This window comes from Cervus elaphus, chromosome 19 (assembly GCF_910594005.1).
Source record: "Cervus elaphus chromosome 19, mCerEla1.1, whole genome shotgun sequence".
Classification (NCBI taxonomy): domain Eukaryota; kingdom Metazoa; phylum Chordata; class Mammalia; order Artiodactyla; family Cervidae; genus Cervus; species Cervus elaphus.
The window spans coordinates 65,405,467-65,423,691 of record NC_057833.1 but is presented as its reverse complement, the minus strand read 5'-3'; positions in this window follow the sequence as shown (position 1 = coordinate 65,423,691).

Genomic DNA, 18,225 nt, shown 5'->3' with positions numbered 1-18,225 from the left:
GGATGAAACTGGAGCCTATTATACAGAGTGAAGTAAGCCAGAAAGAAAAACATCAACACAGTATACTAACGCATATATGTGGAATTTAGAAAGATGGTAACAATAACCCTGTATGCGAGACAGCAAAAGAGACACAGACGTATAGAACAGTCTTTTGGACTTCGTGGGAGAGGGCGAGGGTGGGATGATTTGGGAGATTGGCATTGAAACATGTATATTATCATATGTGAAACGAATCACCAGTCCAGGTTCGATGCATGGGACAGGGTGCTCAGGGCTGGTGCACTGGGATGACCCAGAGGGATGGGATGGGGAGGGAGGTGGGAGGGGCATTCAGGATGGGGAACACATGTACACCTATGGCAGATTCATGTCAATGTATGGCAAAACCACTACAATATTGTAAAGTAATTAGCCTCCAATTAAAATGAATAAATTTATAAAAAATAAATAAAAGAGAGAGAGAAAAAAAAGAAATGATAAAAAAGGAAGGAAATTCTGATCCATGCTATAACACGGATGAATCTGAAGACATTATGCTAAATGAAATAAGCCATTCACAAGTGGACAAATAGTGTATGATTCCACTTATGTGAGGTACCTAGGGTAGTCAAATTCATAGAGATAGAAAGTAAAATAGCACTTCCCAGAGACTGGAGAGAGGAAGGGATGGGAGTGATTGTTTAATGGGTACCAAGTTTTTCAGTTTGGGAAGATGAAAAGATTCTGGAGATGGGGAGTGATGATGGTTGCAAAATAATGTAAATGTACTTATTGAATATACTACTGAACTGTGTATTTGAACCTGGTTAAAATGCTAAACTTTATGTTATGTATGGCTTACCACAATAAAATGTAATTTTGAGTTTTGTAAAAATAAAACATTCATCTTACATTTTTGGTATCTGTTACAGCTGTGTAAGAATTGAATTGAGCTGCAGTTAACTATTTCTCTGTTCAAAGTAGTGTGCCTGGACTGGGAACATAGGCATCACTTGGGCGCCGGTGAGAATGCAGAATCTCAGGCTTGAGCCCAGATTTATAGCATCAGAATCTGTATGCAGACAAGATCCTCAGATTTTGGGGATCTTATTAATGTTTGAGAAACACTGAATTACTTGACCTATGTTAAGTTTTGTAGATATTCAGTTAAACATGTATTGATTTTGAGAATATAATTTTCTGTTTTGCATTTTGGAGTCATTATATGTTTTTATAAACCCTCAAAAGTTTTCATGGGACTTGAAGACACTCCCTGTGCCTAGAAAGGCTTGGGGATGAATTTATAAATCCTACACGTAGTCATATCCCTTTTGGCTCTAATCCCTCTCTCCCTCCTCATCTGTGATTCTTCAGGCCATCTACCTGGCTCTCATAGGAGCTCATCCCTGAGATCCAGCTGGGATGACACCTCCAGCTCTCAGGCCACCATCCGTGGCCGAGGGACCCCAGGCCTTAAGGCAGGTTTCAGGCATATCACATCCCAGGCCTGGTTTGGGAGATAAAATCAACCTCCTCTCTTCTAATTACTACTCCATAAACTTTCCTACTGAAGAGGTAACCTCAATTTAGCTTCATTTTTTTTTTTTTTTTTTTTTTTTACTATTGACTATTCACGTAGTTGTGTAGAATGACTACAATATTCTTGTAGAAAAGTACACACACAAATTTACAACTCAATACATTTTCATTCACTAAACATTCTCCCATAACCATGCCTTCCTTCCTCCAGGGGATCTTCCCAACCCAGGTCTCCTGCACTGCAGGCAGATTCTTTACTGTCTGAGTCACCAGGGAAGCCAGTTTTGATCCCTGGGTTGGGAAGATCCGCTGGAGGAGGGATGGGCTTCCCACTCCAGTGTTCTTGCCTGGAGAATCCCCATGGACAAAGGAGTCTGGCAGATTACAGTCCATGGGGTCGCAAATGAATGAGCGAATGAACACAGCACATGCATTCTCCCATAACCAACCCACAGATCAAGGAATAGAACGTGACCAACACCCAGGAAACCATTCTATTCTAACTAATGCTTCTTCTCCCCCAAAGTTAACCACTGTTTGGACTAATAGCATTGTTTAGTTTTTACTGATTTTTATTCCTTATATATGGGCTTCCACTTAGAAGAGGCACTCAGCCCCTGAGGTGGCTCAGTGGTAAAGAATCTGCCTGCCAGTGAAGGAGATGCAGGAGACCTGGGTTTGATCCCTGGGTCAGGAAGATCCCCTGGAGGAGGGCATGGCAACCCAGTCTAGTGTTCTTGCCTGGAGAATCCTGTGGACAGAGGAGCCTGGTGGGCTACAGTCTGTGGGGTTGCAGAGAATCGGACAGGACTGAGCGACTAGACACATTCCTTATATAAACAGAATGTTACAGAATATTTTCTTTCGTTTATTTCTCTCACTCAAATTGCCCTTCTGAGATTCATCCGTAGTGTTGTGTGTAATTATAATTCATGTTCTCACTGCTGTGCAGTGGTCCATTGTGTGAATTCACCACAATTTAAAAAATCATGATACTGTTGATGGGCATTTGGGCAGAGTCCAGTTTGCGGCTATTATAATAGGGCAGCTAAGCACATCTTAATACTTTTCCAGGGGGAAACATACATACACCATGCTTCTGAGGGAATTACTGGGGAATTGGGTATGTCTTTGTTTAGCTCTGGTGATAGTCAGTTTCCCAAACTGTTAACCCTATTCTTCATCTACAAAGAATCGTCCTGCCCTCATTCTATCGCTTCTTAGAGTTGTGACAAATCTCAAACATGACATTCTCTCTCAACTGCAAGATTTACAAATTTCTACCAAAACATCAGTGCTAACATTTCTAAATAAATAAATGCACCCATGAAATTCCCAGCAGCGGCAGAGGGAAAATGCAAAGAATCTAGATGACAATTCTAATGCCAAGATGCAAAGCCAGTTTCCTTTGTTGCGGAGAGGGCTGGAAGCCTTTCTGCAAAAGCTGCTGCCAATCAAGCTTGCCGATCTTTGCAGGACTAATTAACAGCACTTGGGCAAGCTAGGGGGACGGGCAGGCCTGCACGGTGATGCCAATGGGGCCATCCCAGGGCTTATGGCTAATTATAAACACAAAGAGCACTTAAAGGCTATGATTTGAAGAAGAAGAAGGGAAAAAAAAAAAAAAAAAACAACCCTGAACAAAACCAAGAAAACCTCTCCGGAATTCTAATGCCAGCATGCTTGTGATTGCATCGCTTGGGGGCAGGGGTGAAAGTAAAAATCTCCTACTGTGGACTTAATCACACAGCACCCTATGTCAGGCAGCCGCCCTCCCAAACATGCCCAGGGGAAGGGCTTCCTTTGTGTCAGGCAGGAGCAGGGAGAGGTGTCCATTTCATTTCCAGGGACGCCTTGGCCCCAGCTTGATAGCCCTGTTTACACCAAGCATGGAGGTGCAGACGGGCGCAATCCAGAGTCCTGTGGGGTAGGTGCGGTGGGGTTATCTGTGCAAGCTTTGATCCCCATTAGCTAAAGACCACAAATAATCCATAAGGTTTGCAAATCAGGTCCCAGTGAAGAGCACTTATTACCAACTCGTGTAACCAAGCAGGGAGAAGCTGTGAGTGTTTGCCAAGGAAGAAAGCAATTCTTGCATACCTCATTGCAGAAGCTTGTCTGATCAGGCAAAAACCCCGGGCTGCTGGGAGGGAAAATGAAGCTGGAACTGAAGGCAGCTTTCATGCCCACAGGTCATCCGGAAGACTGTCCACACAGTTCAGGCGTGTGCTGTGACTGGATGTGAAACGGAGGAATCAGATATGAACACGTTTCCCCGGTGTTCCCATCCTTTGGGACGCCACCTGACTCAGGCCCTAATGAGCTCTGCATGTACCCCCTTGGCTCTCCCCGAGCCTCTGAGCAGCTACCAGGACAATCTAGGGCCCCAAAAACTGGTAGGAAAAAAGCTAGGCTGCAGGGAGGGGGCAAAAGAAAAAGAACTTTTACTTTAAAGGATGGTGGAAAGCTGTTTGCACGAATACTCTTGCATACTCTTGAGCAGGAGATATTTGATCCACAGATCCTTTTGGCAATCCAGTGAAGCCTCTGGACTCCTTTGCACAATAGATTTTGAAATGCGTAAGTGAAAAGTGAAAGTGAAAGGCGCTCAATCAAGTCTGGCTCTTTAGGATTCCATGGACTATACAGCCCAGAACACTGGAGTGGGTAAAACATAGTAAATTAAGAGTTTGGGATTAGCAGGTGCAAACAACTATATAAAAGAAAATACGTATATATTGTATAGCACAGGGAACTATATTCAATATCCTATAATAAACCATAATTGAAAAAATATGAAAAATAATATATATAATGTATATATAAATGAATCACTTTGACATACACCAGAAACTAACACAACATTGTCAATCATCTATATTTCAAAATAAATAAATAAATGAATTAATTTAAAAATGTAGTGTTATATTAAGTCTAGCTATCAAAATATTTAAAATATAATATGGTACCAAAAGTGCTTCTTTTTTTTTTTTTTTCAAAAGTGCTTCTTTACTAACACATGAGATAGTGAAATCTAGTAGCAGATCCACTGACTACAATAGTTTTAAAGCAATGATGAGCATAAGCAATATTTTAAGATATCTACCATGTAGCTGTAATATAGCATAAAAATACCTGTGATTTCACTTCGTGATAGTCACAGGTGTTACTAACATCCCTATAGTGTGTAATTTACACACAAAATGAAGGAAATGTGAAATTTCAGTTACAGTTTACTAAAGATAAAGATGTACCTTTTCCCACCCAACTTTACAAACTTTCTGAATTCTGAAGAACCTCAATGGCATAAATTGAATTTTAAAAGATACATTCAAGATCACTAATGTCTGTTTCCCTTGCTTCAAAAGACCTAACAACAACAATTTAAGATAATTCTTGGGGAAAATATATTCCTATGGACATTGACATTATAGAAAGACTGGTGCAGTTACTGCCCTCTCTGAATGTCCAGGCTTCCAGCACAGAGACCAGTGCTGAGCCCCTGATAATGCACTGCTCCTTCAGGAGACCAACTGACCACTTGATGGCAACTTGTCCTCACAATAACAGACCCTATGCTGGGTGTGGGTCTGCCTTTCATACCAGCAGAGCCTCATAGAGCACCATTTTCCAGGGGCGTCTTTTTTTTAAGTCATTGGTATTGTGTTTTCTACATATTATCCATTAATGCCATCAAGAGCTATGGAGGCACAACATATCTTAAAATGAATCCATAAGAAATCCCAAAGCCTTTGGCACTGGGCTCTATTAGGCTGAATTGACCATTAGCTACAGCCAGCCTTCTTGGGTGGAAAGGACGGTCTGCCACCCCAATTCTCCTTCAGTAAGAAACTCTTATGTCCTCAGCTGATAGAAATGTTGCTGGCAGACAGCCCTTACCTGTTACTCCTCTTTGGGCATTGCCTTGTTTGAAGAGGGCCACCTCACCCAAAGTTGTGTCTCCTTCTAAAAGCTGGCTGACACAGGGGTGGAAGGCCTTGGCCTCTGCCCCAACTTGGAGCTAATCAAGAAGATTTTCTCAGCTTTAGAACTCCCTCTGGGTTGAACTGAGGTCTTCACAGCCCAGTTTTTCTCTCTGCCCAGTTCTGCTCCCTTCTATAGGTCTGACCCAAGGGCTTTTCCTAACAAACCTTCTGCATGATTATCTCCATGTCAGAGTCTGCTTCCCGGTGAACCTGACTGATAACACTTTAGGTTCATGCTTGGCTGGTAATCGACAGATTCTTTCACCTGGAACTTTACTCCAAAGGGTGGTCACTGCTTTTCTATTACTTTGACATTTTCTTGATGCTGACAGCCATCAATCTGCGAGTTTTGAAGCTGGTACTTTGGATCTTCACACATAGAGGCAATGACAATTGTGATGACTGCAAACTGGCCACTGTGACTGTGAGAGGCCATTGGCTGTGATGCGCGTCCCATCCCAGAGATATTAAATATGAAGAAAGTTTTTCTCTAGCAAGGTTGCCTTCCCATGTTCCTGAGTCTCTTTTAGGTTTAAAAGTCTCAGATGAGCCCGTGGCTTTGGCCTTCATTGCACAGCCTTGTCCGGCTTGGCCTTTGGTGGTGGCCTCCTTTCTTGGTGACCCAGGGTGGCAGTTAGTCCGTTTGCTTGCCCTGGCCTGTGCCCGAGGGTCCCTGGGAGCCTCGGGCCTCCCCGCAGTTCTGGCAGTTCTCCTGACGCCTGGCTGTGACTTTGGAGCATCCAGCCTTTGGCCATCGAACGCAGGTCTCTGCACCCCTCGCCACAGTGAACTCTCCTGCCAGCCTTCTCTGCTGTCACTGGAGTCCCCCCAGGGCCCCTGCTTGGTCCAGGTGAGCCCCGCCACCGTTTCTACTCCCTGGAGGCAACCCCACGCTGGCACAGAATGCTGGGAGAGTTCCTGCCTCCTAGCCTCCAGGGAGAAGCGGGGCTTTGCAGACCCTCAGACCTAACTCTTGCCTTTCCTTTCTCAGTGTTTCATTACTAAGGAGGGACAGCACCAGAGCCTCCATTCAGAAATACTCACCTGTACTCACTTTCTTACCCATCTCTAATCCTTCTGCTTCCTACCTCATACACTTATCTCTTCAAGTACAGAAAACTGTTTTCTGTAATGTCTCGTGTCTTCTCAAGTGTAGGGTCCACAGAGGAAAGCAATAGAATGGGAAAGGCTAGAGATCGCTTCAAGAAAATTAGAGACACCAAGGGACTATTTCATGAAAAGATGAGCACAATAAAGGACCGAAATGGTATGGACCTAACAGAAGCAGAAGATATTAAGAACAGGTGGCAAGAATACACAGAAGAACTGTACAAAAAAGATCTTCGTGACCCAGATAACCATGATGGTGTGATCACTCACCTAGAGCCAGACGTCCTGGAATGCAAAGTCAAGTGGGCCTTAGGAAGCATTACTATGAACAAAGCTGGTGGAGGTGATGGAATTCCAGTTGAGCTATTTCAAATCCTAAAAGATGATGCTATGAAAATGCTGCATTCAGAATGACAGCAAATTTGGAAAACTCAGCAGTGGCCACAGGACTGGAAGGGGCCAGTTTTCATTCCAATCCCAAAGAAAGGCAATGCCAAAGAATGTTCAAACTACCACACAATTGCACTCATCTCACATGCTAGCAAGTAATGCTCAAAATTTTCCAAGTCAGTCTTCAGTAGTACATGAAGTATGAACTTCCAAATGTACAATTGGTTTTAGAGAAGGCAGAGGAACCAGAGATCAAATTGCCAACATCTGTTGGATCATCAAAAAAGCAAGGGAATTCCAAACAAACATCTACCTCTGCTTTATTGATTATGACAAAGCCTTGACTGTGTGGATCACAGTAAACTGTGAAAGATTCTTCAAGGGCTGGGAATACCAGGCCACCTTACCTACCTCCTCAGAAATCTGTATGCAAGTCAAGAAGCAACACTTAAACTGGAAATGGAATAATAGACTGGATCCAAATAGGGAAAGGAGTACGTCAAGGTTGTATATTCTCACCCTGCTTATTTAATTTATATGCAGAGTATATCATGTGAAATGCCAGGTTGGATGAAACACAAGCTGGAATCAAGATTGCCAGGAGAAATATCAATAACCTCAGACACGCAGATGACACCAACCTTATGGCAGAAAGCAAAGAACTAAAGAGCCTCTTAATGGAAGTGAAAGAGGAGAGTGAAAAAGTTGGCTTAAAGCTCAACATTCAGAAAACTAAGATTATAGTGTCTGGTCCCATCACTTCATGACAAACAGATGGGGAAACAGTGGAAACAGTGACAAACTTTATTTTTTGGGGCTCCAAAATCACTGCAGATGTGACTGCAGCCATGAAATTAAAAGATGCTTGCTCCTTGGAAGAAAAGCTATGACTAACCTAGATAGCATATTAAAAAGCAGAGACATAACTTTGCCAACAAAGGTCTGTCAATTCAAAGCTATGGTTTTTCAAGTAGTCATGTATGAATGTGAGAGTTGGACTACAAAGAAAACTGAGCACTGAAGAATAGATGCTTTTGAACTATGGTGTTGGAGAAGACTCTTGAGAGTCCCTTGGACTGCAAGGAGATCCAACCAGTCCATCCTAAAGGAGATCAGTCCTGAATATTCATTGGAAGGACTGATGCTGAAGCTGAAACTCCAATACTTTGTCCACCTGATGTGAAGAGCTGACTCATTGGAAAAGACCCTGATGCTGGGAAAGATTGAAGGTGAGAGGAGAAGGGGACAACAGAGGATGAGATGGTTGGATGGCATCATTGACTCAATGGACATGATTTGGAGCAAGCTCCGGAAGTTGCTGATGGACAGGGAAGCCTGGCGTGCTGCAGTCCATGGGGTTGCAAAGAGATGGACACGACTGAACTGAACTGAAATGAGGGTCCACAGCATGAATCTCTATAGTAAGCTAGTCCTCCAGAATTGGCTCTTCATATTTAAGCCCTATTTTCTGGAATTCTGAGCAACCTAACTTCCTTTCTTCCCTTTCCTCCTTCTCCTCTCCTCTTCTTCCTTCTCCTTCTTCTGAGAGCTTCACAAAGCCCAATCCTTGCAATACAAAAAAAAAACCCTACTTTGCTGTGAGTTAAAAATTCCATTTGTCAATTTAGTGGACTTACTTGAATTAGGTTGTATCAAAATATTTTCCCAACTACAGATATGTGTCACACTTTGTTCCCTGCAGAGAATCTATTCTCTATTCTAAGCCCATGGAACATTTGCTAAGAGTGATCAGCTATTAGGCCACAAGAAAAATTTTAACATATTCCAAGCAGAAGAAATCACGCAGGCTATAATCTTGGACAAAATACAGAGAAAGTATGTGTGAGTGCCAAAACCTTAAAAAGAAAGAAAAAAAACTCCATCACACTCCTACATAACTTTTAGATCAAAGAGAAAACAAAACTGTAATTACAGATTATTTAGAAAACAATGATAACAAGAACATTACATAAGTGAGAAGGTCAAGGTTGTGCACATAGAACAATTAGGAGCTTTAAAGTCTTTTATAGTTAAACAAGTAAAAAAAGAACATAAATAAACTGTTCAAGTAGAAGGTAAGAAGAGAGCCAAGAAAATATGACTAAGAAAAGTGGGAAGAAGGAATTGATCAAGATTAAAACAGAATAGCTTTTAGAAAAGAGAAGTAAGGTAAGTCAGAGATATTTGCTTAAAATACAAGAAAAATAGAAAAAACTGTTGCAAAGCTAATCAAGAAAAAAAGAGGAAAAAATAAAAAGTATGGAATGAGGAAAGAAATATAATCATAGATAAAGAAGAGCTTCACAGATTTTATATGTAGATTATTATGCTGAACTCAGAGCTAAGAGTTGTAAAGTCTGGGTAAAATGAATTATTTTCTAATAACACATAAAAGATCAAAATTTATCAAGGATGAAAAAGGTATAAATATGCTCACAACCATAGAAGAAATTTTAAAACTTTTCAAAACGCTCCCAAGATGTGCCTAGATTTTATAAGCTAATTCCATTAGAACTCCATGGAGCACATAGCTACCATGGGATTTAGACTATTCCAGAGCACTGAAAAAGATGGAAAGTAATTCACTTAATTTTACTAGACTAGCATAATCTTTTTTTTGTTCATTCATATATATATATATATATATATATTAAACTTTCTACTTTTTATTGGGGTATATTCAATTAACAAACAATGCTGTGATAGTTTCAGCTGAAGAATGAAGGGAATCAGCCACAAATATACATGGATCCATTCTCCCCAGACTACCCTCCCATCCAGGCCACGACATAACCTTGAGTAGAGTTCCATGGACTCTACAGCAGGTCCTTGTCGGTTATTCGTTATAAATATACCAGTGTGTGCATGACTAACATAATCTTGGTATAAAAACCTGTAGCAGAAATCTACTGCCATCTCAGATATAAATACAGTCCCAAGAATTATAAAAAGTAAAGCACAATATTCCACCAGAAGAACAATATAATGCATCAAGTTTTTTCCTAAGAATGCAGAAGTAGCTCAATAATGAAGAAAATCACAGACATTTTTGGGGGACGGGGTAAGCTGGCACAGTTTTTTGGAAGGGTAACTTGGTAGAATCTATTAAATTTAGACATGCATCTAGTCTGTGGCTTAGCAATACCATTTATAGTTATCTGTGTCCTAAAGAAACACTTTCATACAGGCACAAGGATGTCTGCAAGAATATTTACTGTAGCAGAGTTTCTTTATAAAAAAAGAGAGAGAGAGAGAGAAACAATATCAGTAAGGGAATGATTAAATCAGTGTTTAAGAAATATGTGTTGGGAGAAAGGGGGAATAAACTAGGAATTTGGGATTAACATATACATATTCCTATAAATAAATTAGGTAAACAACAAGGACCTACTGCATAGCACAGGTAACTATACTTAATATCTTATAATAATCTATAATGGAAAAGAATCTGAAAAAGAATATATATATGGACTTCCCTGGTGGTCCACTGGTTAAGACTTTGCCTTCCAATGTGGTGTGTGTGGTTTCGATCTCTGTGGGGGAACTAAGATTCCACATGCTCTGTGGCCAAAAATGCCAAAATATAAAACAGAAACAAATATTGTAACAAATTCAATAAGGACTATTAAAATGGTCCACATCAAAAAAATATATATATATATATATAATTGAATCACTTTGCTATACACCTGAACCTGACACAATATTGTATATCAACTGTATTTCAATAAAAACAATAAAGAATGTGTTACAGTATATGTACTGAAAAAAAAACTTTGACACATTAAAAAACAAAACAAAAACAAAAAATTTGTGGGTTAATCATATTATAGAAAAGATTCCATTCATATTAAAAACAAAACTATATACTTATTTATCTACATGTGTATCTGTAAATTAATAAAAAGATCTTTTTATAGAAAATATCCAGGTTATAATTTTGTGGATGAAATGGGGTCAGTGGAGATAGCAATAGGGACCAAAATATGGGACTTTCATATCTTCTGTATATTTCTATACCATTAAACATTTTTACAATGAAAATAAACATTTTTACAATCAAATCTTACTTGAGTAACTGAAATAATAAAAGAATCCTATAAAATGTTATAATAATTCATCTCATCAATAGCCAAAAGAGAAAAGCTATCTTTTTCATATTCTACTTATTCCTTAAAAAATCATGGTAAATAAGGGAAAGAGGAAAACCTTTTAAACAAACAGGATCAATAATATCTTTCTTAAACTGACAGTCATCATCATACTTAACAGTGAAAGATTTAATTATTACTTAGCAAAGTCAAGAATAAAATTCAGGGCTCTAATCAAGATGGTGGAGTAGGCGAACACGGGACTCACCTCCTCTCACAAACACATCAAAAATACATCTACAAATGGAACTGTCCTCAAAGGACACCTACTGAATACAAAGACCTCAAATTCCTGGAAGGATGAGAAAAATCTCCACATAGCCACGTCGGGTGAAAGAAAAAAAAAAAGGAGGAAGCAGGACAGGACTTGTACCCCTGAAAGAGAGCTGGAAAAATGTCAATTTCTCACACTCTGGAAAGCTCCCTCAACCAGTGGGGTGATAAGCAGGGACAGAAAGGGAGCTTCAGAGGCTCAGAGGAGAACGCAGCAACTGATTTGTTGAGGCAGAGCGGAGAGAGCCCTGCCCAGGCGATCTTGTCCATCACCCTGCGTGTCCCAGCCTGAGATGCACATCCGCTGGCACAGATGGCGGCTGGGAGCTGAAACTTGGGGTTTAGAGGACAGACCTGGGGAGATGACTTGAGTTGGCTGCTCAGAGACAGCCTGAAGGGGCTGGAGTGTGGTATGGCCATGACCAGGGCTGTTCGTGGAAGAAGCCCATCCTACCATAGAAGCGAAGCACCATTGTTAAGTGGAGCACAAATTGGGGCATGGTGCAGAGGCTGCCCTAGCACCCCTTTCTCCACACCCCAGCCCCTGCCTCCGTGGGCTCCAGGAGAGCATGCCCCAGCCACCACCTTGGGGGTTCCTGCCCCAGACAGCTCCCACACCCCAGTCATTACCTCAGGGGCTCTGGGAGCAGATGCCAGCAGGTTGCCCAGGCCCAGAGAGGGGGATGAAATCACAGCTGAGCCCCAGGTAACTTAAGAAGCAGGACTGAAATCTTTCCCCATAATGTCATGAGCCGAGGATTTACACCTTTGCTGCAAGCTCTGTAAGCAGTACCTGCACGGCATCCAAGTAAACCACAAGTGCTCCCAAGGGAGGGGTGGGTCTGACCTCAGCAGCTGTGGGCTTTGCAGGCATGGCACCTGGGCTAGACCAGGGTCTGAGCTGCCTCCACAGCTCCCACAGGAGGTCCAGGTGTGTTACTGCTGTGGTCCTAGCACCTGGTTCTAGAGGCTTCGTGCTGGTGGCCTTGTGAAAACAGTGCCTGCGGGACACCAGGGTCCACTGCCAGTGTTCCCGTGGGTGAGGCGGGACCAAGGGTAGTGCCAACAACGGCGTACTTTGCACGCCCGCACAGTGAGTGACAGCGGCCACCCCAGGGCACGCTCAGAGGAATGCTTGGTGGAGTGTCCCGGTCCCACCTACTTTGTACTGCAGCTCAGAAATGCAGCTTAGAACCAGGTCTGGGGGCTTCTACTCCAACACACAGGGAACAGACCTTGTCCCTGACAGGGCAGTGACAACCACAGAGCAAAGAGGAGGCCCTGTTCAGTATCCAGGGCAGGTTCTGGGCACCACAACGCCACTCACACCTCCTATCAAAGGGACAACAGCCAGCATACACCGAGGAAAGAGCAGCAGGCATCCACACTACAGACAGCCCTCAAACCAAAAAACATTAAATCACACAGGCTGCATGGGGATGCTCCCACATAAATAGCCCTTCAGGACCATAGTAGATGATTGTTTCTCCTAAACTCAAAAAGCAAAAGACATATATGTGAAATGAAGAAACAGAGGCAGCACCCCCAATTAAAAGATCAAGAGAATTCCCCTGAAAGAACAAACAATGAAACAGACCTCTTCAAACTAATAAACACTGAGGACAAAAAGGAATTAATGAAAATACTGAAGAAATTAAGGGCTATTGATAGAAATGCAGCTTACTATTACAATGAACTAGAAACTATAAAAAGAAAGCAAGAAAAATTAGAGAACTCTTTCACTAAGATGAAAGATGAGCTAAAGGCAATGACTAGCAGAATGAATACTGCAGAAAACAAATAAGTGATCTGGAAGATACAATAATGAAAATCAGCCAGTCAGAATGGCAGACAGAAATCCAAATGAAAAAAATGAAAGTAACATAAGAGATCCATGGGATAATATAAAGTGTGCCAATCTATGCTTAACAGGTATCCCAGAAGAAGAAGAAAGAGAAAGGAGGATTGAAAGTGTATTTGAAGAAATTATGGTTAAAAACTCCTCAAACCTAAAGAGGGAAACAGATATCCAGGTACAGGAAACACAGAGAGTCTCAAACAAGGCCTACACCAAGACATACTATAAATAAAATGACAGAAGTTAGAGAGGATTCTAAAGGCAGCAAGAGAAAAACAAAGAGTTAGCTACAAGGGAACCCTCATAAGGCTGTCAGCTGATTATCTCTACAGAAACATTATGGGCCAGAAGAGAGTGGCAAGATATATTTAAAGTCATGAAAGGGAAAAAACTGCAACGTAGGATACTCTACCCAGCAAGATCATTTAGACTAGAAAGACAGAGAATTTCTCAGACAAGCAAAAACTAAAAGAATATAATATACTAAACTTATCCTAAAGGTAACATTGAAAGGTCTTCTCTAAATAGAAAAAGAAGTAATAAGCTATAGGGAAGAGAAAATAATAATTAAATAAGCCAGTATCCAGATTAAAAAAGATAGATTTCCGTGAAAACAATGGCAACCACGATGAACAACAAAGGGATGACATAAAGATGTAAAAGAAGACATCAAAATCATATAACGTGATGGAGAAGATGACAGAGTACACACATAGATTGAAAGTAAGGGAATGGGAAAAAGGTATTTCATGTAAATGGAAATGACAAGAAAGCAGGGGTCACAATACTCATATTGGACAAAATAGACTATAACAAAGGCCATCATGAAAAATAAAGAAGGGCACTATATAATGATATAGGACCACTATAAGGTGGGGATATTACATTCATCAACATATATGCACTCAGTATAGGAGAACCCAAATACATAACATAAATACTAACAGAAAGGGAGAAACTGATGGGAATACAATAATACGAGCAGACTTTAACACCCCACTCACATCAATGGACAGATCATCTAGACAGAAAACCAGTAAGGCAACAGAGATCCTAAATGATACAATAGAACAGTTAGACTTAATTGATATTTTCAGGATGTGTTATACCCCAGAAAAACATAATACACATTCTTTTCAAGTGCATATGGAACATTCTCTAGGACTGACCACATACTAGGGCACAAAACAAGCATCAATAAATTAAAAAATATAGAAATTATTTCAAGCATCTTTTCTGACCACAGTGGCATGAAACTAGAAATCAGTCACAGAAAACAAACAAGAAAAACAAACAAACATTTCCTGGAGACTAAAAAACATACTAGAAAGGAAAAAATCAATGGGTCAATGATGAAATCAAAAGAAATTTAAAAACACATTGAAGCAAATGACAATGAAAACAAAACCATACAAAATCTATGGGATGCAGCAAAAGCAGTTCTTAGAGGGAAGTTCATAGCAGTATAGGCCTTTAAAAAACAAGAAAAATCTCAACTAAACAACCTAATCTACCACCTAAAAGGATTAGGAAAAAAAAAAAAAGAACAAGTAAGACCTAAATTCAGCAAAAAGGAAGGAGATAATAAAGATCAGAGAGGAAGGAGATAAAATAGAAATTTTTAAAAAAAGAGGAAAAAATCAATAAAATCAAGAGCTGCTTCTTTGAAATGATAAACAAAATTGACAAACCTCTGGCCAGGGTCACCAAAGTGAAAGAAAGAAGACCCAAATAAAATGACAAATGAGATGAGAAATCACAACTGACACTGCAGAAATACAAAAGAAAAAGAGAATACTATTAACAATTGTATGCCAACAAATTGGAAAACCCAGAACAAAAGGACAACTTTCCACAAATATACAGCCCACCAAAACTGGATCAAGAAGAAGTGAAATAAATCTCTAATAGAAGTGAAATAGAATCACTAGAAGTGAAATAGAACTGTAATAATTACATATATATATACATACACACACACACACACACACGCACACACACATATATAAACCCTCCTGCAACAAATAAAATAAAACCTCCCTGCAAACAAAATCTAGGGGCAGATGACTTCACAGGCAAATTTTTCCAAACATAAAAAAGAGAAATTATACTGATCCTTCTCAAACTCTTCCAAAATACTGAAGAGAAAGGAACCCTCCCAGAGACATTCTATGAAGCCACCATCACCCTAACACCAAAACCAAAGACATTACCAAAAAAGAGAATTATAGGCCAATATCTTTGATGAATATAGATGTAAAAATTCTCAACAAAATAGCAAACTGAATCCAACAATACAAAAAAAGATCATATACCACAACCAAGTTGAATTCATTCTAGGGTCACAAGGATGGTTCAACATACGCAAATCAGTTAATGTGATACATCACAGTAAAAAAGAAGGAGGTAGGTAAAGTGGTCTGGTATTCCCATCTCTTTAAGAACTTTCCAGTTTGTTGTGATCCACACAGTCAAAGGCTTTGGGGTAGTCAGTGAAGCAGATGTTTTTCTGGAATTCCCTTGCTTTTTCAATGATCCAGCGGATGTTGGCAATTTGATCTCTGGTTCCTCTGCCTTTTCTAAATCCAGCTTGTACATCTGGAAGTTCACGTACTGTTGAAGCCTAACTTGAAGGATTTTGAGCATTACCTTGCTATCATGTGAAATTACTCTTTCAAGATGTGCTAGTCTAAACAGAAAATCTTAGTGGCTCAAGAATATAAAGTGCTTTTATACTCCAAGTCCTCGTTGCCTGCCAGGCTTTCTACTAAGTGCTTTATAAACATCATTAACTCTTACTCGGAATCCTCTGAAGCATATGTATCATTGCTTCTAATTTACAGGTGAGGAAGCAAAGTTCCAGGAGGTTAATGTGGTGGTCAGTAGTGATTGGTGAAGCCTGGATTCCAACCTGTGTCATCTGATTCTGGAGCCTGCTTGAGATTCTGCTCATGGGATCTGGAGCCCTGCTACACATTATTTAAAAGCCAAAGGCGCTTTTCAATAAGAACACTGTTTCTATAATAAATATATTAAAAAGCAATATCCATTGTATAAAATATCAGCAGTTTTTACATATAACATCAACTACCAACTTGGAAATATCAGGGGGGAGAAAACCATTCTATTAACTATGACAACCAGAACTATGTATTACCAAGTATCTTGCTGATGAAAGACTAATAGGAGGAAAACTTCACTGAGAGACAAAGAGAAGATGATTAAATGGGGAGGCATGCTCATTTATAGCTTAGAAATCGATATGGAAAAGATCCAGATTATCCCCAAACCAGTCAATCTATAACATAATGTAAATTCCAGACAGATGATTCTTTGTCAGTACCTGACTGAACTATTCTCATAAGAAAAATACTGAATTTCAAAGACTGATTATGTTTTAAAAGTCATAAATGTGTCATATAAAATGTTCAGAAGTAAATACCATTAATAGTTTGGAACATACACCCAGACCTGCATACAACACACATGTGCACACACGGGGATACCTGGGCAGGGCACGGCTCTCTGCGTGTACTGGTCAAAGTGTGGGAGAGGTTTATAACAGATCATGAGCGCATATTATTAAATTTTTAGGAGTTTTGTGCATTGGTTGATACACACAGGTATTATTGTAAAAATAAACTATTTTAAAAACACATGTAAATCCAGGGCTGATTCATGTCAATGTATGGCAAAAACCATTACAATACTGTAAAGTAATTAGCCTCCAACTAATAAAAATAAATGGAAAAAAAAAGTAATACATTCTTAAATATACTCATTGCTTCCTAGTTATTTTTACTACATTTTGCCGGCATCGACGGAGGTCATGGAGGTCATCTACGGCTCATGCATCTGGGTGACGCGCATGTCTCTGTGCTGTGCTGAGTCACTCAGTCGTGTCCGACTCTTTGCGACCCCATGGACTGTGGTCCTCCAGACTCCTCTGCCCACAGGGATTCTTCAGGCAAGAATACGGGAGTGGTTGCCAAGCTCTCCTCCAGGGGATCTTCCCGATCCAGGAATCAAACTGGGGTCTCTGGCATTGCAGACTTATTCTTTACCAGCTGAGCTACCAGGGAAGCCCCTGGGGCTGTGGACCTCTCACCAAACCTGTCATCAGAGGCATCATGTTGGTAGCTTGAAACTGACCGTGGTGAGACTGTTTATTCTGGGGTCTTGACTTCTTTTCAGATTGCTGATGGTTAAACATTTAACAGCACACCACCAGATTAAATTTATGCTGGTGGAAGTGATGTATATTTCATCCATGGGCCCCAGTGAAGGCTTTTGGTTTTATACATGTGACTATGTATACAACTCCCTGCCTGGAAGTAGAGTAACTGGGGATGAGGAATACAGCTTACCTCCCAATCAGTACTAGATCAAGTTAAAAGGGTTTCCTGTGGCAAAGTATTTAAATAAGTTGTCAACTTAAAACATATTATAAATTTTTCTTTTATAAACAGACAATGCTCTAAATCTGCTGACCTTTTCCATGATGAAAGTGGTGTCAGTAAAATGTACCTAAAAGATACTTGGGAAAAATAAATACACTTGTCGTATGGAGGCAAAGGTTATGTTGTAACAAAGTGTGAGCCAGTAACAGCTTTTCAAAAATAAACCCAGGCTTTGGAGAGCATGAGTTTATATTGAAATGGATAGCAGAAATTTCTCTAGAGTTATGTGATTTTGAGGCTGAAAATTATGTAAGTGGGCCACTTATAAAAACTCACATATCTGCTTACTTTCAAAACTTGGAAACGGGATATTCTAACTTATACACCAACTAACTTTTTAATACTAGGAAAAGGTAAAACCTTTCAATTATTTTGTAGGAACAAGTGCATGACTTCAGGAAAAGTGGAAACTGTCAGCTGAATTTTAACAAATACCTTTGTATAATTGGTGGATGACTATCGCTATTTATTAGGCA